The sequence below is a fragment of the Chiloscyllium plagiosum genome, unplaced genomic scaffold (genome assembly GCF_037043375.1).
Source record: "Chiloscyllium plagiosum isolate Xiang-an unplaced genomic scaffold, Cpla_swu_hap1 HiC_scaffold_47, whole genome shotgun sequence".
Lineage (NCBI taxonomy): Eukaryota > Metazoa > Chordata > Chondrichthyes > Orectolobiformes > Hemiscylliidae > Chiloscyllium > Chiloscyllium plagiosum.
This window is the reverse complement of record NW_028270185.1, coordinates 49,231,604-49,258,935: the sequence shown is the minus strand read 5'-3', so window position 1 is coordinate 49,258,935 and position 27,332 is coordinate 49,231,604.

Sequence of the window (27,332 nt, the reverse complement as noted above, 5' to 3'; positions counted from 1 at the left end):
GGACAGAGAGCTAGGGCGACAGAGAGAGGGGAGACAGAGAGAGGGGAGACAGAGAGAGAGGGGACAGAGAGAGAGGGGACAGAGAGAGAGGGGACAGAGAGAGAGGGGACAGAGAGAGGGGAGACAGAGAGAGAGGGGACAGAGAGAGAGGGACAGAGAGAGGGGACAGAGAGAGAGGTGGACAGAGAGAGGGAGACAGAGTGGGGGAGACAGAAAGCGAGGGCGACAGAGAGAGGGGAGACAGAGAGAGGGGAGACAGAGAGAGAGGGGACAGAGAGAGGGGACAGAGAGAGAGGGGACAGAGAGAGAGGGGGACAGAGAGAGGGAGACAGAGAGAGGGGGACAGAGAGCGAGGGCGACAGAGAGAGGGGGCCAGAGAAAGGGGGAACAGAGAAAGGAGGAACAGAGAGAAGTGGGATAGAGTGACGGTGACAGAGAGGGGGGGGCAGAGAGAGGGAGACAGAGAGAGGGGGACAGAGAGAAAGAGGGGGACAGAGAGAGGGGTCCGGGGGCAGAGAGGGGGGGGGGGGGACAGAGAGTGGGGGGATGGAGAGAGTGGGGGACAGAGAGAGAGAGGGGGACAGAGAGAGAGGGGGACAGAGGGGGGCAGAGAGAAAGGGGAACAGAGAGAGGGGGCAGAGAGAGGGGTACAGAGAGAGAGGCGGAGAGAAAGAGGGGAAAAGAGAGAGAGGCGGATGGGAGAGAGAGATGGGAGAGACTGCGACAGAGAGAGGGGCGACAGAGATACATCCTGGGAGGGTAACTGCTCCTGGGTTACTGAACAATGCCCTGGTTTGGTGTTAACAGCCCTACATGATGGGAGGGTAACTGCTCCTGGGTCTTAGATCAATGCAATGGGGTGGGTTACACAGCCCTACATGCTGGGAGGGTAAATGCTCTCGGGTTACAGATCAAAGCACTGGGTTGGGGTACACAGCCCTACATGCTGGGAGGGTAACTGTTCCTGGGATACAGATCAATGCACTGGTTTGGTGTACACAGACCTACATGCTGGGAGGGTAACTGCTCCTGGGATACAGATCAATGCACTGGTTTGGTGTACACAGACCTACATGCTGGGAGGGTAACTGCTCCTGGGTTACAGATCAATACCCTGGTTTGGTGTATACAGCCCAACATGCTGGGAGGTTAACTGCTCCTGGATTACAGAACAATGCACTGGTTTGGGGTACACAGCCAAACATGCTGGGAGGTTAACTGCTCCAGGGTACAGGTCAATGCACTGGTTTGGTGTACACAGCCCTACTTGCTGGGAGGGTAACTGCTCCTGGGTTACAGGTAAATGCACTGGTTTGGTGTACACAGCCCTACATGCTGGGAGGGTAATTGCTCCTGGGTTACAGAACAATGCACTGTTTTGGTGTACACAGCCCTACATGCTGGGAGGGTAACTGCTCCTGGGTCTTAGATCAATGCAATGGGGTGGTGTACACAGCCCGACATGATGGGAGGGTAACTTCTCCTGGGTTATAGAACAATGCCCTGGTTTGGTGTACACAGCCCTACATGATGGGGGGGTAACTGCTCCTGGGTCTTAGATCAATCCAATGGGGTGTGTTAGACAGCCCTACATGCTGGGAGGGTAAATGCTCTCGGGTTACAGATGAAAGCACTGGGTTGGGGTACACAGCCCTACATGCAGGGAGGGTAACTGCTCCTGGGTTACAGATCAATGCCCTGGGTTGGGGTGCACAGCCCTACATGCTGGGAGAGTAACTCCATCTTCGTTACAGAACAATGCACTGGTTTGGGGTACACAGCTCTACATGCTGGGAGGGTAACTGCTCCTGGGTTACAGATCAATGCCCTGGTTTGGGCCACACAGCCCTAAATGCTGGGAGGGTAACTGCTCCTGGGTTACAGATCAATGCAATGGTTTGGAGTACACAGCACTACATGCTGGGAGGGTAACTGCTCCTGGGATATAGATCAATGCCATGGTTTGGGTTTCACAGCACTACATGCTGGGAGGGTAACTGCTCCTGGGTTGCAGGTCAATGCACTGGGGTGGGGTTCACAGCCCTACATGCTGGGAGGGTAACTGCTCCTGGGTTATAGACGAATGCCATGGTTTGGGGTACACAGCCCTACATGCTGGGAGGGTAACTGGTCCTGGGTGATAGGTAAATGCACTGCGGTGGGGTGCATAGCCCTTCATGCTGGGAGGGTAACTGCTCCTGGGTTACAGATCAATGCACTGGGATGGGGTTCACAGCCCTACGTGCTGGGAGGGTAACTGCTCCTGGGTTACAGATCAATGCCCTGGTTTGGTGTACACAGCCCTACACGCTGGGAGGGTAACTGCTCCTGGGATACAGATCAATGCATTGGGGTGGCGTTCACAGCCCTACATGCTGGAAGGGCAACTGGTCCTGGGTTACAGATCAATGCACTGGTTTGGGGTACACAGCCCTACATGCTGGGAGGGTAACTGCTCCTCGGCTACAGATCAATGCCATGGTTTGGTGTACACAGCCCTACATGCAGGGAGGGTAACTGTTCCTGGATTACATAACAATGCACTGGTTTGGGGTACACAGCCCAAAGTCCTGGGAGGTTAACTGCTCCTGGGTTACAGCTCAATGCCCTGGTTTGGGGTACACAGCCCTACATGCTGGGAGGGTAACTGCTCCTGGGTTAAAGATCAATGCACTTGTTTGGTGTACACAGCCCTACATGCTGGGAGGGTAACTGCTCCTCGGCTACAGATCAATGCACTGGTTTGGTGTACACAGCCCTACATGCTGGGAGGGTAACTGCTCCTGGGTCTCAGATCAATGCAATGGGGTAGGGTACACAGCCCGACATGATGGGAGGGTAACTGCTCCTGGGTTACAGAACAATGCCCTGGTTTGGTGTACACAGCCCTACATGATGGGAGGGTAACTGCTCCTGGGTCTTAGATCAATGCAATGGGGTGGGTTACACAGCCCTACATGCTGGGAGGGTAAATGCTCTCGGGTTACAGATCAAAGCACTGGGTTGGGGTACACAGCCCTACACGCTGGGAGGTTAACTGCTCCTGGGTTACAGATCAATGCCCTGGTTTGGTGTACACAGCCCTACATGCTGGGAGGGTAACTGTTCCTGGGATACAGATCAATGCACTGGTTTGGTGTACACAGACCTACATGCTGGGAGGGTAACTGCTCCTGGGATACAGATCAATGCACTGGTTTGGTGTACACAGACCTACATGCTGGGAGGGTAACTTCTCCTGGGTTATAGAACAATGCCCTGGTTTGGTGTACACAGCCCTACATGCTGGGAGGGTAACTGCTCCTGGGTTACTGCTCAATGACCTGGTTTGGGGTACACAGCCCTACATGCTGGGAGTGTAATTGCTCCTGGGTTATAGACGAATGCCATGGTTTGGGGTACACAGCCCTACATGCTGGGAGGGTAACTGGTCCTGGGTTAGAGGTAAATGCACTGCGGTGGGGTACATAGCCCTTCATGCTGGGAGGGTAACTGCTCCTGGGTTACAGATCAATGCACTGGGATGGGGTTCACAGCCCTACGTGCTGGGAGGGTAACTGCTCCTGGGTTACAGATCAATGCCCTGGTTTGGGGACACAGCCCTACATGCTGGGAGGGTAATTGCTCCTGGGTTACAGAACAATGCACTGGTTTGGTGTACACAGCCCTACATGCTGGGAGGGTAACTGCTCCTGGGATACAGATCAATGCACTGGGGTGGGGTACACAGACCCACAAGCAGGGAGGGTAACTGCTGCTGGGTTACAGATCATTGCCCTGGTTTGGGGTACACAGTCCAACATGCTGGGAGGGTAACTGCTCCTGGGTTACAGATCAATGCATTGGGGTGGCGTTCACAGCCCTACATGCTGGAAGGGCAACTGGTCCTGGGTTACAGATCAATGCACTGGTTTGGGGTACACAGCCCTACATGCTGGGAGGGTAACTGCTCCTGGGTTAAAGATCAATGCACTGGTTTGGTGTACACAGCCGTACATGCTGGGAGGGTAACTGCTCCTCGGCTACAGATCAATGCCATGGTTTGGTGTACACAGCCCTACATGCAGGGAGGGTAACTGTTCCTGGATTACATAACAATGCACTGGTTTGGGGTACACAGCCCAAAGTCCTGGGAGGTTAACTGCTCCTGGGTTACAGCTCAATGCCCTGGTTTGGGGTACACAGCCCTACATGCTGGGAGGGTAACTGCTCCTGGGTTAAAGATCAATGCACTGGTTTAGTGAACACAGCCGTACATGCTGGGAGGGTAACTGCTCCTCGGCTACAGATCAATGCACTGGTTTGGTGTACACAGCCCTACATGCCGGGAGAGTAACTGCACCTGGGTTACAGAACAATGCACTGGTTTGGGGTACACAGCCCTACCTGCTGGTCGGGTAACTGCTCCTGGGTTACAGAACAATGCACTGGTTTGGTGTACACAGCTCTACATGCTGGGGGTGTAACTGCTACTCCGTTACAGATCAATGCAATGGTTTGGTGTACACAGCCCAACATGCTGGGAGGGTTACTGCTCCTGGGTTACAGAACAATGCACTGGTTTGGTGTACACAGCCCTACATGCTGGGGGTGTAACTGCTACTCCGTTACAGATCAATGCAATGGTTTGGTGTACACAGCCCTACATGCTGGGAGGGTAAATGCTCCTGGGTATCAGATCAATGCCCTGTTTTGGGGTACACAGCACGACATGCTGGGAGGGTAACTGTGCCTGGGTTACTGATCAATGCCCTGTGGTGGGGTACACAGCCCTACATGCTGGGAGGGTGACTGCTCCTGGGTTACAGATCAATGCACTGGAGTGTGGTACACAGTGCTACATGCTGGGAGGGTAAATGCTCCAGGGTTACAGATCAATGACCTGGTTTGGTGTACACAGCCCTACATGCTGGGAGGGTACATGCTCTCGGGTTACAGATCAATGCACTGGTTTGGGGTACACAGCCCTACATGCAGGGAGGGTAACTGCTCTTGGGTTACAGATCAATGCCCTGGTTTGGGGTACACAGGCCTACATGCTGGGAGGGTAACTGCTCCTGGGTTCCAGATCAATGCACTGGTGTGGGGTACACAGCCCTACATGCTGGGAGGTTAACTGCTCCTGGGTTACAGATCAATGCACTGGTTTGGGGTACACAGCCCTACATGCTGGGAGGGTAACTGCTCCTGGGCTACAGATCAATGCCCTGGTTTGGGGTACACAGCCCTACATGCTGGGAGGGTACCTGCTCCTGGGTTACAGATCAATGCACTGGGGTGGGGTACACAACCCTACATGCTGGGAGGGTAATGCTCCTGGGTTATAGATCAATGCACTGGGGTGGTGTACACAGCCCTACATGCTGGGAGGGTAACTGCTCTTGGGCTACAGATCAATGCCCTGGTTTGGGGTACACAGCCCTACATGCTGGGAGGGTACTTGCTCCTGTGTTACGGATCAATGCACTGGGGTGGGGTACACAGCCCTACATGCTGGGAGGGTAACTGCTCCTGGGTTACAGATCAATGCATTGGGGTGGGGGTCACAGCCCTACATGCTGGGAGGATAACTGCTCCTGGGATACAGATCAATGAACTGGGGTGTGGTACACAGCCCTAAATGCTGGGAGGGTAACTGCTCCTGTGTTACAGATCAATGCCCTGGTTTAGTGTACACAGCCCTACATGCTGGGAGGATAACTGCTCCTGGGTTACAGAACAAATGCACTGGTTTGGGGTACACAGCCGTACATGCTGGGAGGGTAACTGCTCCTGGGTTACAGATCAATGCACCGGATTAGTGTACACAGCCCTACATGCTGGGAGGGTAACTGCTCCTGGGATACAGATCACTGCCATGGTTTGGTGTACACAGACCTACATGCTGGGAGGGTAACTGCTCCAGGGTTACAGAACAATGCACTGGTTTGGGGTACACAGCCGTACATGCTGGGAGGGTAACTGCTCCTGGGATACAGATCACTGCCATGGTTTGGTGTACACAGACCTACATGCTGGGAGGGTAACTGCTCCTGGGTTACAGAACAATGCACTGGTTTGGTGTACACAGCCCTACATGCTGGGGGTGTAACTGCTCCTGGGTTACAGATGAATGCCCTCGTTTGGTGTACACAGCCCTACATGCTGGGAGGGTAACTGCTCCTGGGTTACAGATCAATGCCCTGGTTTGGTGTACACAGCCCTACATGCTGGGAGGGTAACTGCTCCTGGGTCTTAGATCAATGCAATGGGGTGGGGTACACAGCCCGACATGATGGGAGGGTATCTGCTCCTGGGTTACAGAACAATACCCTGGTTTGGTGTACACAGCCCTACATGCTGGGGGTGTAACTGCTCCTGGGTTACAGATGAATGCCCTGGTTTGGTGTACACAGCCCTACATGCTGGGAGGGTAACTGCTCCTGGGATACAGATCACTACCATGGTTTGGTGTACACAGCCCTACATGCTGGGAGGGTACCTGCTCCAGGGTTACAGAACAATGCACTGGTTTGGGGTACACAGCCGTACATGCTGGGAGGGTAACTGCTCCTGGGTTACAGATCAATGCACCGGTTTAGTGTACACAGCCCTACATGCTGGGAGGGTAACTGCTCCTGGGATTCAGATCACTGCCATGGTTTGGTGTACACAGACCTACATGCTGGGAGGGTAACTGCTCCAGGGTTACAGATCAATGCACTGGTTTGGGGTACACAGCCGTACATGCTGGGAGGGTAACTGCTCCTGGGTTACAGAACAATGCACTGGTTTGGTGTACACAGCCCTACATGCTGGGGGTGTAACTGCTCCTGGGTTACAGATGAATGCCCTGGTTTGGTGTACACAGCCCTACATGCTGGGAGGGTAACTGCTCCTGGGTTACAGAACAATGCCCTGGTTTGGGGTACACAGCCATACATGTTCGGAGGGTAAGTGCTCCTGGGTTACAGTTCAATGGCCGGGTTTTTGGTACACAGCCCTACATGCTGGGAGGGTAACTGCTCCTGGGTCTTAGATCAATGCAATGGGGTGGGGTACACAGCCCGACATGCTGGGAGGGTAACTGCTCCTGGGTTACAGAACAATACCCTGGTTTGGTGTACACAGCCCTACATGCTGGGGGTGTAAATGCTCCTGGGTTACAGATGAATGCCCTGGTTTGGTGTACACAGCCTTACATGCTGGGAGGGTAACTGCTCCTGGGTTATAGATCAATGCCATGGTTTGGGGTACACAGCCCTACATGCTGGGAGGGTAACTGCTCCTGGGTTACAGAACAATGCCCTGGTTTGGTGTACACAGCACTACATGCTGGGAGGGTAACTGCTCCTGGGTTATAGGTAAATGCACTGCGGTGGGGTACATAGCCCTTCATGCTGGGAGGGTAACTGCTCCTGGGTTACAGATCAATGCCCTGGGATGGGATTCACAGCCCTACGTGCTGGGAGGGTAACTGCTCCTGGGTTACAGATCAATGCCCTGGTTTGGGGACACAGCCCTACATGCTGGGAGGGTAATTGCTCCTGGGTTACAGAACAATGCACTGGTTTGGTGTACACAGCCCTACATGCTGGGAGGGTAACTGCTCCTGGGTTACAGATCAATGCCCTGGGATGGGATTCACAGCCCTACGTGCTGGGAGGGTAACTGCTCCTGGGTTACAGATCAATGCCCTGGTTTGGGGACACAGCCCTACATGCTGGGAGGGTAATTGCTCCTGGGTTACAGAACAATGCACTGGTTTGGTGTACGCAGCCCTACATGCTGGGAGGGTAACTGCTCCTGGGTTACAGATCAATGCACTGGTTTGGTGTACACAGCCCTACATGCTGGGAGGGTAAATGCTCCTGGGTATTAGATCAATGCCATGGTTTGGGGTACACAGCCCTACATGCTGGGAGGGTAACTGCTCCTGGGTTACAGGTCAATGCACTGGTTTGGTGTACACAGCCCTACACGCTGGGAGGGTAACTGCTCCTGGGTTACAGATCAATGCACTGGTTTGGTGTACACAGCCCTACATGCTGGGAGGGTAACAGCTCCTGGGTTTCAGATCAATGACCTGGTTTGGTGTACACAGCCCAACATGCTGGGTGGGTAACTGCTCCTGGGTTACAGATCAATGCCCTGGTTTGGTGTACACAGCCAAACATGCTGGGAGGTTAACTGCTCCTGGGTTACAGGTCAATGCACTGGTTTGGTGTACACAGCCCTACATGCTGGGAGGGTAACTGCTCCTGGGTTACAGATCAATGCACTGGTTTGGTGTACAAAGCCCTACATGCTGGGAGGGTAACTGCTCCTGGGTTACAGGTCAATGCACTGGTTTGGTGTACACAGCCCTACACGCTGGGAGGGTAACTGCTCCTGTGTTACAGATCAATGCCCTGGTTTGGGGACACAGCCCTACATGCTGGGAGGGTAATTGCTCCTGGGTTACAGATCAATGCACTGGTTTGGTGTACACAGCCCTACATGCTGGGAGGGTAACTGCTCCTGGGTTACTGAACAATGCCCTGGTTTGGTGTACACAGCCCTACATGATGGGAGGGTAACTGCTCCTGGCTCTTAGATCAATGCAATGGGGTGGGTTACACAGCCCTACATGCTGGGAGGGTAAATGCTCTCGGGTTACAGATCAAAGCACTGGGTTGGGGTACACAGCCCTACATGCTGGGAGGTTAACTGCTCCTGGGTTACAGATCAATGCCCTGGTTTGGTGTACACAGCCCTACATGCTGAGAGGGTAACTGCTCCTGGGATACAGATCAATGCACTGGTTTGGTGTACACAGGCCTACATGCTGGGAGGGTAACTGCTCCAGGGTTACAGATCAATACCCTGGTTTGGTGTACACAGCCCTACATGCTGGGAGGGTAATAGCTCCTGGGTTACAGATCAATGCACTGGTTTGGTGTTCACAGCCCTACATGCTGGGAGGGTAACTGCTCCTGGGTTACAGATCAATGCCCTGGTTTGGGGTACACAGCCCTACATGCTGGGAGGGTAGCTGCTACTGGGTTACAGGTCAATGCACTGGTTTGGTGTACACAGCCCTACATGCTGGGAGGGTAACTGCTCCTGGGTTACATATCAATGCCCTGGTTTGGGTACACAGCCCTACATGCTGGGAGGGTAATTGCTCCTGGGTTACAGAACAATGCACTGGTTTGGTGTACACAGCCCTACATGCTGGGAGGGTAACTGCTCCTGGGTGACTGAACAATGCCCTGGTTTGGTGTACACAGCCCTACATGCTGGGAGGGTAACTGCTCCTGGGTCTTAGATCAATGCAATGGGGTAGGGTACACAGCCCGACATGATGGGAGGGTAACTGCTCCTGGGTTACAGAACAATGCCCTGGTTTGGTGTACACAGCCCTACATGATGGGAGGGTAACTGCTCCTGGTTCTTAGATCAATGCAATGGGGTGCGTTACACAGCCCTACATGCTGGGAGGGTAAAGCTCTCTTTAGTTACAGATCAAAGCACTGGGTTGGGGTACACAGCCATACATGCTGGGAGGTTAACTACTCCTGGATTACAGAACAATGAACTGGTTTGGGGTACATAGCCAAACATGCTGGGAGGTTAACTGCTCCAGGGTTACAGGTCAATGCACTGGTTTGGTGTACTCAGCCCTACATGCTGGGAGGGTAACTGCTCCTGGGTTACAGGTCAATGCACTGGTTTGGTGTACACAGCCCTACATGCTGGGAGGGTAACTGCTCCTGGGTTACAGATCAATGCCCTGGTTTGGTGTACACAGCCCTACATGATGGGAGGGTAACTGCTCCTGGGTCTTAGATCAATGCAATGGGGTGGGGAACACAGCCCGACATGTTGGGAGGGTAACTGCTCCTGGGTTACAGAACAATGCCCTGGTTTGGTGTACACAGCCCTACATGATGGGGGGGGGGGGGGTAACTGATCCTGGGTCTTAGATCAATGCAGTGGGGTGGGTTAGACAGACCTACATGCTGGGAGGGTAAATGCTCTCGGGTTACAGATCAAAGCACTGGGTTGGGGTACACAGCCCTACATGCTGGTTGGGTAACTGCTCCTGGGTTACAGATCAATGCCCTGGGTTGGGGTATACAGCCCTACATGCTGGGAGAGTAACTCCATCTGGGTTACAGATCAATGCACTGGTTTGGGGTACACAGCTCTACATGCTGGGAGGGTAACTGCTCCTGGGTTACAGATCAATGCCCTGGTTTGGGGCACACAGCCCTAAATGCTGGGAGGGTAACTGCTCCTGGGTCACAGATCAATACCCTGGTTTGGAGTACACAGCCCTACATGCTGGGAGGGTAACTGCTCCTGGGTTACAGATCAATGAAATGGTTTGGAGTACACAGCCCTACATGCTGGGAGGGTAACTGCTCGTGGGTTATAAATCAATGCCATGGTTTGGGTTTCACAGCACTACATGCTGGGAGGGTAACTGCTCCTGGGTTACAGGTCAATGCACTGGGGTGGGGTTCACAGCCCTACATGCTGGGAGGGTAACTTTTCCTGGGTTACTGCTCAATGACCTGGTTTGGGGTACACAGCCCTACATGCTGGGAGTGTGATTGCTCCTGGGTTATCGACGAATGCCATGGTTTGGGGTACACAGCCCTACATGCTGCGAGGGTAACAGCTCCTGGGTTATAGGTAAATGCACTGGGTGGGGGGTACATAGCCCTTCATGCTGGGAGGGTAACTGCTCCTGGGTTACAGATCAATGCACTGGGATGGGGTTCACAGCTCTACGTGCTGGGAGGGTAACTGCTCCTGGGTTACAGATCAATGCCCTGCTTTGGTGTACACAGCCCTACATGCTGGGAGGTTAACTGCTCCTGGGTTACAGATCAATGCACTGGTTTGGTGTACACAGCCGTACATGCTGGGAGGGTAACTGCACCTGGGTTACAGAACAATGCACTGGTTTGGGGTACACAGCCCTACATGCTGGGAGGGTAACTGCTCCTGGGTTACAGAACAATGCACTGGTTTGGGGTACACAGCCCAAAATCCTGGGAGGTTAACTGCTCCTGGGTTACAGTTCAATGCACTGGGGTGGGGTTCACAGCCCTACATGCTGGGAGTGTAACTGCTCCTGGGCTACAGATCAATGCACTAGTTTGGTTTACACAGCCCTACATGCTGGGAGGGTAACTGCTCCTGGGTTACAGAACAATGCACTGGTTTGGTGTACACAGCTCTACATGCTGGGAGGGTAACTGCTCCTGGGTTACAGATCAATGCCCTGGTTTGGTGTACACAGCCCTACACATGCTGTGGGTGTAACTGCTCCTGGGTTATAGATCAATGCCATGGTTTGGGGTACACAGCACTACATGCTGGGAGGGTGACTGCTCCTGGGTTACAGATCAATGCACTGGAGTGTGGTTCACAGTGCTACATGCTGGGAGGGTAAATGCTCTCGGGTTACAGATCAATGCACTGGTTTGGGGTACACAGCCCTACATGCAGGGAGGGTAACTGCTCCTGGGTTACAGATGAATGCCCTGGTTTGGGGTACACAGGCCTACATGCTGGGAGGGTAACTGCTCCTGGGTTCCAGATCAATGCACTGGTGTGGGGTACACAGCCCTACATGCTGGGAGGTTAACTGCTCCTGGGTTACAGATCAATGCACTGGTTTGTGGTACACAGCCCTACATGCTGGGAGCGTAACGGCTCCTGGGTTAAAGAAAAATGCCTTGGTTTGGTGTACATAGCCCTACATGCTGGGAGGGTACCTGCTCCTGGGTTACAGATCAATGCACTGGGGTGGGGTAAACAGCCCTACATGCTGGGAGGGTAACTGCTCCTGGGTTACAGATCAATGCCCTGGTTTGGTGCACACAGCCCTACATGCTGGGAGAGTAACTGCTCCTGGGTTACAGATCAATCCCCTGGGTTGGGGTACACAGTCCAACATGCTGGGAGGGTAACTCTTCCTGGGTTACAGATCAATGCACTGGGGTATGGTTCACAGCCCTACATGCTGGGAGGGTAACAGCTCCTGGGTTACAGATCAATGCCCTGGTTTGGGGTACACAGCCCTACATGCTGGGAGGGTAACAGCTCCTGGGTTAAAGATCAATGCCCTGGTTTGGGGCACACAGCCCTACATGCTGTGAGGGTAACTGCTCCTGGGTTACAGATCAAAGCACTGGGTGGGGTTCACAGCCCTACATGCTGGGAGGGTAACTGTTCCTGGGTTAAAGGTCAATGCCATGGTTTGCTGTACACAGCCCAACGTGCTGGGAGCGTAACTGCTCCTGGGTTACAGAACAATTTGCCCTGGTTTGGTGTACACAGCCCTAAATGCTGGGAGGGAAACTGCTCCTGGGTTACAGGTCAATGCCCTGGTTTGGTGTCCGCAGCCGTACATGCTGGGTGGGTAACTGCTCCTGGGTTTCAGATCAATGCCCTGATTTGGGGTGCACAGCCCTATATGCTGGGAGGGTAACTTCTCCTGGGTTACAGATCAATGCACTAGGGTGGTGTACACAGCCCTAAATGCGAGGAGGGTAACGGCTCCTGGGTTTCAGATCAATGCCCTGGATTGGTGTACACAGCCCTACATGCTGGGAGTGTAACTGCTCCTGGGTTACAGATCAATGCACTGGGGTGGTGTACACAGCCCTAAATGCGAGGAGGGTAACTGCTCCTGGGTTACAGGTCAATGCCCTGTTTTGGGGTGCACAGCCCTACATGCGCTGAGGGTATATGCTCCTGGGTTACAGTTCAATGCACTGTGTTGGGGTACACAGACCTACATGCTGGGAGGGTAACTGATCGCGGGTTACAGATCAATGCACTGGTTTGGGGTACACAGTCCCACATGCTGGAAGGGTAACTGCTCCAGGGTTACAGATCAATGCCCTGGTTTGAGGTACACAGTCCCACACGCTGGGAGGGTAACTGCTCCTGGGTTACAGATCAATGCACTGGTTTGGGGTACACAGTCCCACATGCTGGGAGGGTAACTGCTCCAGGGTTACAGATTAATGCCCTGGTTTGGGGAACACAGTCCAACATGCTGGGAGGGTAACTGCTCCTGGGTGACAGATCAATGCCCTGATTTGGGGCAAACAGCCCTACTTGCTGGGACTGTTACTGCTCATGGGTTACAGATCAATGCACTGGGGTGGGGTTCACAGCCCTACACGCTGGGAGGGTATCTGGTCCTGGGATACAGATCAATGCACTGGGGTGGGGTACACAGCTCTACATGATAGGAGGGTAACTCTTCCTTGGTTACAGATCAATGCACTGGGTGGGGTTCACAGCCCTACATGCTGGGAGGGTAACTGTTCCTGGGTTAAAGGTCAATGCCATGGTTTGCTGTACACAGCCCAACGTGCTGGGAGCGTAACTGCTCCTGGGTTACAGAACAATTTGCCCTGGTTTGGTGTACACAGCCCTAAATGCTGGGAGGGAAACTGCTCCTGGGTTACAGGTCAATGCAATGGAATGGGGTTCACAGCCCTACACGCTGTGAGGGTAAATGCTCCTGGGTTACAGATCAATGCCCTGGTTTGGTGTACACAGCCCTACATGCTGGGAGGGTAACTGTTCCTAGGTTACAGATCAATCCCCGGTTTTGATGTACACAGCTCTACATGCTGGGAGGGTATCTGCTCCTGGGTTAAAGATAAATGCCCTGGTTTGGTGTACACAGCCCTACATGCTGGGAGGGTAACTGCTCCTGGGTTACAGATCAATGCCCTGGTTTGGGGTGCGCAGTCCTACATGCTGGGGGGGTAACTGCTCCTGGGTTACAGATGAATGTCCTGGTTTGGTGTACACAGCCCTACATGCTGGGAGGGAAACTGCTCCTGGGTTACAGATCAATGCCCTGGTTTGGTGTACGCAGCTGTACATGCTGGGTGGGTAACTGCTCCTGGGTTTCAGCTCAATGCCCTGATTTGGGGTGCACAGCCCTATATGCTGGGAGGGTAACTTATCCTGGGTTACAGATCAATGCACTAGGGTGGTGTACACAGCCCTAAATGCGAGGAGGGTAACTGCTCCTGGGTTTCAGATCAATGCCCTGGTTTGGTGTGCACAGCCCTACATGCTGGGAGTGTAACTGCTCCTGGGTTACAAATCAATGCACTGGGGTGGTGTACACAGCCCTAAATGCGAGGAGGGTAACTGCTCCTGCGTTACACATCAATGCCCTGTTTTGGGGTGCACAGCCCTACATGCGCTGAGGGTATATGCTCCTGGGTTACAGTTCAACGCACTGTGTTGGGGTACACAGACCTACATGCTGGGAGGGTAACTGATCGTGGGTTACAGATCAATGCACTGCTTTGGGGTACACAGTACCACATGCTGGGAGGGTAACTGCTCCAGGGTTACAGATCAATGCACTGGTTTGAGGTACACAGTCCCACATGCTGGGAGGGTAACTGCTCCTGGGTTACAGATCAATGCACTGGTTTGAGGTACACAGTCCCACATGCTGGGAGGGTAACTGCTCCAGGGTTACAGATTAATGCCCTGGTTTGGGGAACACAGTCCAACATGCTGGGAGGGTAACTGCTCCAGGGTGACAGATCAATGCCCTGATTTGGGGCACACAGCCCTACTTGCTGGGACGGTTACTGCTCATGTGTTACAGATCAATGCACTGGGGTAGGGTTCACAGCCCTACACGCTGGGAGGGTATCTGGTCCTGGGATACAGATCAATGCATTGGGGTGGGGTACACAGCTCTACATGCTAGGTGGGTAACTCTTCCTGGGTTACAGATCAATGCACTGGGGTGGGGTACACAGCTCTACATGCTGGGAGGGTAACTCTTCCTGGGTTACAGATCAATGCACTGGGGTATGGTTCACAGCCCTACATGCTGGGAGGGTAACAGCTCCTGGGTTACAGATCAATGCCCTGGTTTGGGGTACACAGCCCTACATGCTGGGAGGGTAACAGCTCCTGGGTTAAAGATCAATGCCCTGGTTTGGTGCACACAGCCCTACATGCTGTGAGGGTAACTGCTCCTGGGTTACAGATCAAAGCACTGGGTGGGGTTCACAGCCCTACATGCTGGGAGGGTAACTGTTCCTGGGTTAAAGGTCAATGCCATGGTTTGCTGTACACAGCCCAACGTGCTGGGAGCGTAACTGCTCCTGGGTTACAGAACAATTTGCCCTGGTTTGGTGTACACAGCCCTAAATGCTGGGAGGGAAACTGCTCCTGGGTTACAGGTCAATGCCCTGGTTTGGTGTCCGCAGCCGTACATGCTGGGTGGGTAACTGCTCCTGGGTTTCAGATCAATGCCCTGATTTGGGGTGCACAGCCCTATATGCTGGGAGGGTAACTTCCCCTGGGTTACAGATCAATGCACTAGGGTGGTGTACACAGCCCTAAATGCGAGGAGGGTAACGGCTCCTGGGTTTCAGATCAATGCCCTGGTTTGGTGTACACAGCCCTACATGCTGGGAGTGTAACTGCTCCTGGGTTACAGATCAATGCACTGGGGTGGTGTACACAGCCCTAAATGCGAGGAGGGTAACTGCTCCTGGGTTACAGCTCAATGCCCTGTTTTGGGGTGCACAGCCCTACATGCGCTGAGGGTATATGCTCCTGGGTTACAGTTCAATGCACTGTGTTGGGGTACACAGACCTACATGCTGGGTGGGTAACTGATCGCGGGTTACAGATCAATGCACTGGTTTGGGGTACACAGTCCCACATGCTGGAAGGGTAACTGCTCCAGGGTTACAGATCAATGCCCTGGTTTGAGGTACACAGTCCCACATGCTGGGAGGGTAACTGCTCCTGGGTTACAGATCAATGCACTGGTTTGGGGTACACAGTCCCACATGCTGGGAGGGTAACTGCTCCAGGGTTACAGATTAATGCCCTGGTTTGGGGAACACAGTCCAACATGCTGGGAGGGTAACTGCTCCTGGGTGACAGATCAATGCCCTGATTTGGGGCAAACAGCCCTACTTGCTGGGATGGTTACTGCTCATGGGTTACAGATCAATGCACTGGGGTGGGGTTCACAGCCCTACACGCTGGGAGGGTATCTGGTCCTGGGATACAGATCAATGCACTGGGGTGGGGTACACAGCTCTACATGATAGGAGGGTAACTCTTCCTGGGTTACAGATCAATGCACTGGGTGGGGCTCACAGCCCTACATGCTGGGAGGGTAACTGTTCCTGGGTTAAAGGTCAATGCCATGGTTTGCTGTACACAGCCCAACGTGCTGGGAGCGTAACTGCTCCTGGGTTACAGAACAATTTGCCCTGGTTTGGTGTACACAGCCCTAAATGCTGGGAGGGAAACTGCTCCTGGGTTACAGGTCAATGCAATGGAATGGGGTTCACAGCCCTACACGCTGTGAGGGTAAATGCTCCTGGGTTACAGATCAATGCCCTGGTTTGGTGTACACAGCCCTACATGCTGGGAGGGTATCTGCTCCTGGGTTAAAGATAAATGACCTGGTTTGGTGTACACAGCCCTACATACTGGGAGGGAAACTGCTCCTGGGTTACAGATCAATGCCCTGGTTTCGTGCGCACAGCCCTACATACTGGGGGTGGTAACTGCTCCTGGGTTACAGATGAATGCCCTGGTTTGGTGTACACAGCCCTCCATGCTGGGAGGGTAACTGCTCCTGGGTTACAGATCAATGCCCTGGTTTGGGGTATGCAGCCGTACATGCTGGGTGGGTAACTGCTCCAGGGTTTCAGATCAATGCCCTGGTTTGGGGTGCACAGCCCTACATGCTGGGAGTGTAACTGCTCCTGGGTTACAGATCAATGCACTAGGGTGGTGTACACAGCCCTAAATGCGAGGAGGGTATCTGCTCCTGCGTTACACATCAATGCCCTGGTTTGGTGTACACAGCCCTACATGCTGGGAGTGTAACTGCTCCTGGGTTACAGATCAAGGCTCTAGTTTGGGGTGCACAGCCCTACATGCTGGGAGGGTAACTGCTCCTGGGTTACAGCTCAATGCCCTGGTGTGGGGTACACAGCCCTACATGCTGGGAGGGTAACTGCTCCTGGGTTACAGATGAATGCCCTGGTTTGGGGTGCAAATCCCTACATGCTGGGAGGGTAACCGCTCCTGGGTTACTGATCAATGCAATGGGATGGGGTTCACAGCCCTACGTGCTGGGAGGGTAACTGCTCCTGGGTTACAGCTCAATGACCTGGTTTGGTGTGCACAGCCCTACATGCTGGGAGGTTAACTGCTCCTGGGTTACAGATCAATGCACTGGTTTGGTGTACACAGCCCAAAATCCTGGGAGGTTAACTGCTCCTGGGTGACAGATCAATGCACTGGTTTGGTGTACACAGCCCTACTTGCAGGGAGGGTAACTGCTCCTGTGCTACAGATCAATGCCATGGTTTGGTTTACACAGCCCTACATGCTGGGAGGGTAACTGCACCTGGGTTACAGAACAATGCACTGGTTTGGTGTACACAGCTCTACATGCTGGGGGTGTAACTGCTCCTGGGTTACAGATCAATGCACTGGTATGGTGTACACAGCCCAACATGCTGGGAGGGTAAATGCGCCTAGGTTACAGATCAATTCCCTGGGGTGGGGTACACAGTCCTACATGCTGGGAGGGTAACTGCTCCTGGGTATCAGATCAATGCCTTGTTTTGGGGTACAAAATCCTACATGTTCGGAGGGCAACTGCTCCTGGGTTACAGATCAATGCCCTGGTTTGGTGTACACAGCCCTACATGCTGGGAGGATAACTGCTCCTGGGCTACAGATCAATGCCCTGGATTGGGGTACACAGCCCTACATGCTGGTAGGGTAACTGTGCCTGGGTTACTGATCAATGCCCTGTGGTGGGGTACACAGTCCTACATGCTGGGAGGGTGACTGCTCCTGGGTTACAGATCAATGCACTGGTGTGGGGTACACAGCCCTACTTGCTGGGAGGGTAAATGCTCTCGGGTTACAGATCAATGCACTGGTTTGGGGTACACAGCCCTACATGCAGGGAGGGTAACTGCTCCTGGGTTACAGATGAATGGCCTGGTTTGGGGTACACAGGCCTACATGCTGGGAGGGTAACTGCTCCTGGGTTCCAGATCAATGCACTGGTTTGGGGTACACAGCCCTACATGCTGGGAGGTTAACTGCTCCTGGGTTACAGATCAATGCCCTGGTTTGGGGTACACAGCCCTACATGCTGGTAGGATAACTGTGCCTAGATTACTGATCAATGCCCTGGGGTGCGGTACACAGACCTATATGCTGGGAGCGTAACAGCTCCTGGGTTAAAGAAAAATACCTTGGTTTGGTGTACACAGCCCTACATGCTGGGAGTGTACCTGCTCCTGGGTTACAGATCAATGCACTGGGGTGGGGTACACAGCCCTACATGCTGGGAGGGTACCTGCTCCTGGGTTACAGATCAAAGCACTGGGGTGGGGTACACAGCCCTACATGCTGGGAGAGTAACTGCTCCTGGGTTACAGATCAATGCCCTGGTTTGGTGCACACAGCCCTACATGCTGGGAGGGTACGTGCTCCTGGGTTACAGATCAATGCCCTGGTTTGGGGTACACAGCCCTACATGCTGGGAGGATAACTGCTCCTGGGTTACAGATCAATGAACTGGGGTGTGGTACACAACCCTAAATGCTGGGAGTGTAACTGCTCCTGGGTTACAGATCAATGCCCTAGTTTGGAGTACACAGTCCTACATGCTGGGAGGGTAACTGCTCCTGGGTTATAGATCAATGCACTGGTTTGGGGTACACAGCCCTACATGCTGGGAGGTTAACTGCTCCTGGGTTACAGATCAATGTCCTGGTTTGGGGTACACAGCCCTACATGCTGGTAGGATAACTGTGCCTAGATTACTGATCAATGCCCTGGGGTGCGGTACACAGACCTATATGCTGGGAGCGTAACAGCTCCTGGGTTATAGATCAATGCCATGGTTTGGGGTACACAGCCCTACATGCTGGGAGTGTAACTGCTCCTGGGTTACAGATCAATGCCCTAGTTTAGAGTACACAGTCCTACATGCTGGGAGGTTAACTGCTCCTGGGTTATAGATCAATGCCATGGTTTGGGGTACACAGCCCTACATGCTGGGAGTGCAACTGCTCCTGGGTTACAGATCAATGCCCTAGTTTGGTGTACACAGCCGTACATGCTGGGAGGGTAACTGCTCCTTGGTTACAGATCAATGACTTGGTTTGTTGTACACAGCCCTACATGCTGGGAGGGTAACTGCTCCTGGGTTACAGATCAATGCCCTGGTTTGTTGTACACAGCCCAACATGCTGGGAGGTTAACTGCTCCTGGATTACAGATCAATGCACCGGTTTAGTGTACACAGCACTACATGCTGGGAGGGTAACTGCTCCTGGGATACAGATCACTGCCATGGTTTGGTGTACACAGCCGTACATGCTGGGAGGGTAACTGCTCCAGGGTTACAGAACAATGCACTGGTTTGGTGTACACAGCCCTACATGCTGGGGGTGTAACTGCTCCTGGGTTACAGATCAATGCCCTGGTTTGGGGTACACAGCCCTACATGTTCGGAGGGTAAGTGCTCCTGGGTTACAGATCAATGGCCTGGTTTTTGGTACACAGCCCTACATGCTGGGAGGGTAACTGCGCCTGGGTTACAGATCAATGCCTTGGGGGGGGGGGGTACACAGCCCTACATGCTGGGAGGGTAACTGCTCCTGTGTTACAGATCAATGCCCGGGTTTGGGGAACACAACCCTACATGCTGGGAGGGTAACTGCTCCTGGGTTACAGATCAATGCACTGGGGTGGGGTTCACAGCGCTACATGCTGGGAGGGTAAATGCTCCTGCGTTACAGATCAATGACCTGGTTTGGTGTACACAGCCCTACATGCTGGGAGGGTAAATGTTCTCGGGTTACAGATCAATGCATTGGGGTGGGGTACACAGCCCTACATGCTGGGAGGGTAACTGCTCCTGGGTTACAAATCAATGCCCTAGTATCGGGTACACAGCCCTACATGCTGGGATGGTAACTGCTCCTGGGTTATAGATCAATGCCGTGGTTTGTGGTACACAGCCCTACATGCTGGGAGGGTAACTGCTCCTGGGTTACAGATCAGTACACTGGGGTGCGGTACACAGCCCTACATGCTGTGAAGGTAAATGCTTTCGGGTTACAGATTAATGCATTGAGTGGGCTACGCAGCCCTTCATGCTGGAAGGGTAACAGCTCCTGGGTTACAGATCAATGCCCTGGTTTGGGGTACACAGCCCTACATGCTGGGAGGGTAACTGCTCTTGGGTTACGGATCAATGCCCTGGTTTGGGGTACACAGCCCTACATGCTGGGAGGGTAACTGCTCCTGGGTTACAGATCAATGCCCTGGTTTGGTTTACACAGCCCTACAGGCTGGGAGGGTAACTGCTCCTGGTTTACAGATCAATGCACTGGTGTGGGGTTCACATCCCAAAATGCTGGGAGTGTAACTGCTCCTGGGTTACAGATCAATGCCCTGGTTTGGGGTACACAGCCCTACATGCTGGGAGGGTAACTGCTCCTGGGTTACAGATCAATGCCCTGGTTTGGGGTACACAGCCCTACATGCTGGTACGGTAACTGCTCCTGGGTTACAGATCAATGCCCTGGTTTGGTTTACACAGCCCTACATGCTGGGAGGGTAACTGCTCCTGGGTTACAGATCAATGCCCTGGTTTGGTGTACGCAGCCGTACATGCTGGGTTGGTAACTGCTCCTGGGTTTCAGATCAATGCCCTGGTTTGGGGTGCACAGCCCTATATGCTGGGAAGGTAACTTCTCCTGGGTTACAGATCAATGCACTAGGGTGGTGTACATAGCCCTAAATGCGAGGAGGGTAACTGATCCTGCGTTACACATCAATGCCCTGGTTTGGTGTACACAGCCCTACATGCTGGGAGGGTAACTGCTCCTGGGTTACAGATCAATGCACTGGGGTGGTGTACACTGCCCTAAATGCGAGGAGAGTAACTGCTCCTGCGTTACACATCAATGCCCTGGTTTGGGGTACACAGTCCTACATGCTCGGAGGGTAACTGCTCCTGGGTTACAGATCAATGCACTGGTGTGGGGTACACAGCCCTACATGCTGGAAGGGTAACTGCTCCTGGGTTACAGATCAATGCCCAGGTTTGGGGTGCACCGCCCTACATGCAGGGAGGGTAACTACTCCTGGGGAACAGATCAATGCCCGGGTTTGGGGAACGCAACCCGACATAATCGGAGGGTAACTGCTCCTGGGTTACAGATCAATGCACTGGGGTGGTGTACACTGCCCTACATGCTGGGAGGGTAATTGCTCCTGGGTTACAGTTCAATGCACTGGTGTGGGGTACACAGACCTACATGCTGGGAGGGTAACTGATCCTGGGTTACAGATCAATGCACTGGTTTGGGGTACACAGTTCAACATGCTGGGAGGGTAACTGCTCCAGGGTTAAAGATCAATGCACTGGTTTGAGGTTCACAGTCCCACATGCTGGGAGGGTAACTGCTCCTGGGTTACATTTCAATGCACTGGTTTGGGGTACACAGTCCTACATGCTGGGAGGGTAACTGCTCCAGGGTTACAGATCAATGCCCTGGTTTGGGGAACACAGTCCAACATGCTGGGAGGGTAACTGCTCCTGGGTGACAGATCAATGCCCTGATTTGGGGCACACAGCCCTACTGGCTGGGACGGTTCCTGCTCCTGGGTTACAGATCAATGCACTGGGGTGGGGTTCACAGCCCTACACGCTGGGAGGGTAACTGCTCCTAGATTACAGATCAATGCACTGTGGTGGGGTGCACAACCCTCCATGCTGGGAGGGTAACTGCTCCTGGGTTACAGATCAATGCACTGGGGTGGGGTACACAGCTCTACATGCTGGGAGGGTAAATGCTCTCGGGTTACAGATCAATGCATTGGGGAGGGGTACACAGCCCTACATGCTGGGAGGGTAACAGCTCTTGGGTTACAGATCAATGCCCTGGTTTGGGGTACACAGCCCTACATGCTGGGAGGGTCACTGCTCCTGGGTTACAGATCAATGCCCTGTTTTGGGGCACACAGCCCTACATGCTGGGAGGGTAACTGCTCCTGGGTTACAGATCAATGCCCTGGTTTGGGGCACACAGCCCTACTTGCTGGGAGGGTTACTGCTCCTGGGTTACAGATCAATGCACTGGGGTGGGGTTCACAGCCCTACATGCTGGGAGGGTAACTGCTCCTGGGTTAAAGGTCAATGCCATGGTTTGGTGTACACAGCCCTACATGCTGGGAGCGCAACTGCCCCTGGGTTACAGATCAATTTGCCCTGGTTTGGTGTACACAGCCCTATATGCTGGGAGGGTAACTGCTCCTGGGTTACAGGTCAATGCAATGGAATGGGGTTCACAGCCCTACACGCTGGGAGGGTAACTGTTCCTGGGTTACTGATCAATGCCCTGGTTTGATGTACACAGCCCTACATGCTGGGAGGGTAACTGTTCCTAGGATACAGATCAATGCCCTGGTTTGGTGTACACAGCCCTACATGCTGGGAGGGTATCTGCTCCTGGGTTAAAGATAAGTGCCCTGGTTTGGTGTACACAGCCCTACATGCTGGGAGGGTAACTGCTCCTGGGTTGCAGATCAATGCCCTGGTTTGGGGTGCGCAGTCCTTCATGCTGGGGTGGGTAACTGCTCCTGGGTTACAGATGAATGCCCTGGTTTGGTGTACACAGACCTACATGCTGGGAGGGTAACTGCTCCTGGGTTACAGATCAATGCCCTGGTTTTGTGTATGCAGCCGTACATGCTGGGTGGGTAACTGCTCCTGGGTTACAGATCAATGCACTATGGTGGTGTACACAGCCCTAAATGCGAGGAGGGTAACTGCTCCTGCGTTACACATCAATGCCCTGGTTTGGTGTACACAGCCCTAAATGCGAGGAGGGTAACTGCTCCTGGGTTTCAGATCAATGCCCTGGTTTGGGGTGCAAAGCCCTACATGCTCGGAGGGTAAATGCTCCTGGGTTACAGTTCAGTGCACTGTGTTGGGGTACACAGACCTACATGCTGTGAGTGTAACTGCTCGTGGGTTACAGATCAATGCACTGGTTTGGGGTACACAGTCCCACATGCTGGGAGGGTAACTGCTCCAGGGTTACAGATCAATGCACTGGTTTGAGGTACACAGTCCCACATGCTGGGAGGGTAACTGCTCCTGGGTTACAGATCAATGCACTGGTTTGGGGAACACAGTCCAACATGCTGGGAGGGTAACTGCTCCTGGGTGACAGATCAATGCCCTGATTTGGGGCACACATCCCTTCTTGCTGGGACGGTTACTGCTCATGGGTTACAGATCAATGCACTGGGGTGGGGTTCACAGACCTGCACGCTGGGAGGGTATCTGGTCCTGGGATACAGATCAATGCACTGGGGTGGGGTACACAGCTCTACATGCTGGGTGGGTAACTCTTCCTGGGTTACAGATCAATGCACTGGGGTATGGTTCACAGCCCTACATGCTGGGAGGGTAACTCTTCCTGGGTTACAGATCAATGCACTGGGGTATGGTTCACAGCTCTACATGCTGGGAGGGTAACAGCTCCTGGGTTACAGATCAATGCCCTGGTTTGGGGTACACAGCCCTACATGCTGGGAGGGTAACAGCTCCTGGGTTAAAGATCAATGCCCTGGTTTGGGGCACACAGCCCTACATGCTGTGAGGGTAACTGCTCCTGGGTTACAGATCAATGCACTGGGGTGGGGTTCACAGCCCGACATGCTGGGAGTTTAACTGCTCCTGGGTTACAGATCAATGCCCTGGTTTGGGGCACACAGCCCTACTTGCTGGGAGGGTTACTGGTCCTGGGTTACAGATCAAAGCACTGGGTGGGGTTCACAGCCCTACATGCTGGGAGGGTAACTGCTCCTGGGTTAAAGGTCAATGCCCTGGTTTGGTGTACACAGCCCTACATGCTGGGAGGGTAACTGCTCCTGGGTTACAGATTAATGCCCTGGTTTGGTGTACGCAGCCGTACATGCTGGGTGGGTAACTGCTCCTGGGTTTCAGATCAAGGCCCTGGTTTGGGGTGCATAGCCCTATATGCTGGGAGGGTAACTGCTCCTGCGTTACACATCAATGCCCTGGTTTGGTGTACACAGCCCTACATGCTGGGAGTGTAACTGCTCCTGGGTTACAGATCAATGCCCTGGTTTGGGGTGCACAGCCCTACATGCTGGGAGGGTAACTGGTCCTGGGTTACAGCTCAATGCCGTGGTGTGGGGTACAGAGCCCTACATGCTGGGAGGGTAACCGCTCCTGGGTTACAGATGAATGCCTTGGTTTGGGGTGCAAAACCCGACATGCTGGGAGGGTAACCGCTCCTGGGTTACTGATCAATGCACTGGTGTGGGGTACACAGCGCTACATGCTGGGAGGGTAACAGCTCCTGGGTTAAAGATCAATGCCCTGGTTTGGGGCACACAGCCCTACATGCTGTGAGGGTAACTGCTCCTGGGTTACAGATCAATGCACTGGGGTGGGGTTCACAGCCCGACATGCTGGGAGTTTAACTGCTCCTGGGTTACAGATGAATGCCTTGGTTTGGGGTGCAAAACCCGACATGCTGGGAGGGTAACCGCTCCTGGGTTACTGATCAATGCACTGGTGTGGGGTACACAGCGCTACATGCTGGGAGGGTAACTGCTCCTGGGTTACAGATCAATGCACTGGGGTGGGGTTCACAGCCCGACATGCTGGGAGTTTAACTGCTCCTGGGTTACAGATCAATGCCCTGGTTTGGGGCACGCAGCCCTACTTGCTGGGAGGGTGACTGCTCCTGGGTTACAGATCAATGCCCTGGTTTGGGGTACACAGCCCTACATGCTGGGAGGGTAACTGCTCCTGGGTTAAAGGTCAATGCCATGGTTTGCTGTACACAGCCCAACGTGCTGGGAGCGTAACTGCTCCTGGGTTACAGATCAATGCCCTGGTTTCGGGTGCACAGCCCTACATGCTGGGGGGGTAACTGCTCCTGGGTTACAGATGAATGCCCTGGTTTGGTGTACACAGCCCTACATGCTGGGAGGGTAACTGCTCCTGTGTTACAGATCAATGCCCTGGTTTGGTGTACGCAGCCGTACATGCTGGGTGGGTAACTGCTCCTGGGTTTCAGATCAATGCCCTGGTTTGGGGTGCACAGCCCTATATGCTGGGAGGGTAACTGCTCCTGGGTGACAGATCAATGCACTAGGGTGGTGTACACAGCCCTAAATGCGAGGAGGGTAACTGCTCCTGCGTTACACATCAATGCCCTGGTTTGGTGTACACAGCCCTACATGCTGGGAGTGTAACTGCTCCTGGGTTACAGATCAATGCCCTGGTTTGGGGTGCACAGCCCTAAATGCTGGGAGGGTAACTGCTCCTGGGTTACAGCTCAATGCCCTGGTGTGGGGTACACAGCCCTACATGCTGGGAGGGTAACCGCTCCTGGGTTACAGATGAATGCCCTGGTTTGGGGTGCAAAACCCTACATGCTAGGAGGGTAACCGCTCCTGGGTTACTGATCAATGCACTGGTGTGGGGTACACAGCGCTACATGCTGGGAGGGTAACTGCTCCTGGGTTACTGATCAATGCACTGGTGTGGGGTACACAGCCCAACATGCTGGGAGGGTAACCGCTCCTGGGTTACAGATCAATACCCTGGTTAGGTGTACACAGCTCTACATGCTGGGAGGGTAACTCTTCCGGGGATACAGATCAATGCCCTGGTTTGGTGTACATATCCCAACATGTTGGGTGGGTAACTGCTCCTGGGTTACAGATCAATGCCGTGTTTTGGTGTACACAGCCCTACATGCTGGGACGGTAACTGCGCCTGGGTTACAGATCAATGCCCTGTGGTGGGATACACAGCCCGACATGCTGGGAGGGTAACTGCTCCTGGGTTACAGATCAATGCCCTGGTTTGGTGTACACAGCCCCACATGCTGCGGGGGTAACTGCTCCTGGGTTACAAAACAATGCACTGGTTTGGGGTACACAGCCCTACATGCTGGGAGGGTAACTGCGCCTGGGTTACAGATCAATGCCCTGGGGTGGGATACACAGCCCTACATGCTGGGAGGGTAACTGCTCCTGGGTTACAGATCGATGCCTTGGTTTGGGGCACAAAGCCCTACATGCTGGGAGGGTAACTGCTCCGGGGTTACAGATCAATGCACTGCTGTGGGGTTCAAAGCCCTACATGCTGGGTGGGTAACTGCGCCTGGGTTAAAGATCAATGCACTGGGGTGGGGTTCACAGCCCAACATGCTGGGAGTTTAACAGCGCCTGGGTTACAGATCAATGCCCTGTGGTGGGATACACAGCCCTACATGCTGGGAGGGTAACCGCTCCTGGGTTACTGATCAATGCACTGGTGTGGGGTACACAGCGCTACATGCTGGGAGGGTAACAGCTCCTGGGTTAAAGATCAATGCCCTGGTTTGGGGCACACAGCCCTACATGCTGTGAGGGTAACTGCTCCTGGGTTACAGATCAATGCACTGGGGTGGGGTTCACAGCCCGACATGCTGGGAGTTTAACTGCTCCTGGGTTACAGATCAATGCCCTGGTTTGGGGCACACAGCCCTACTTGCTGGGAGGGTGACTGCTCCTGGGTTACAGATCAATGCCCTGGTTTGGGGTACACAGCCCTACATGCTGGGAGGGTAACTGCTCCTGGGTTAAAGGTCAATGCCATGGTTTGCTGTACACAGCCCAACGTGCTGGGAGCGTAACTGCTCCTGGGTTACAGATCAATGCCCTGGTTTCGGGTGCACAGCCCTACATGCTGGGGGGGTAACTGCTCCTGGGTTACAGATGAATGCCCTGGTTTGGTGTACACAGCCCTACATGCTGGGAGGGTAACTGCTCCTGTGATACAGATCAATGCCCTGGTTTGGTGTACGCAGCCGTACATGCTGGGTGGGTAACTGCTCCTGGGTTTCAGATCAATGCCCTGGTTTGGGGTGCACAGCCCTATATGCTGGGAGGGTAACTGCTCCTGGGTTACAGATCAATGCACTAGGGTGGTGTACACAGCCCTAAATGCGAGGAGGGTAACTGCTCCTGCGTTACACATCAATGCCCTGGTTTGGTGTACACAGCCCTACATGCTGGGAGTGTAACTGCTCCTGGGTTACAGATCAATGCCCTGGTTTGGGGTGCACAGCCCTACATGCTGGGAGTGTAACTGCTCCTGGGTTACAGCTCAATGCCCTGGTGTGGGGTACACAGCCCTACATGCTGGGAGGGTAACCGCTCCTGGGTTACAGATGAATGCCCTGGTTTGG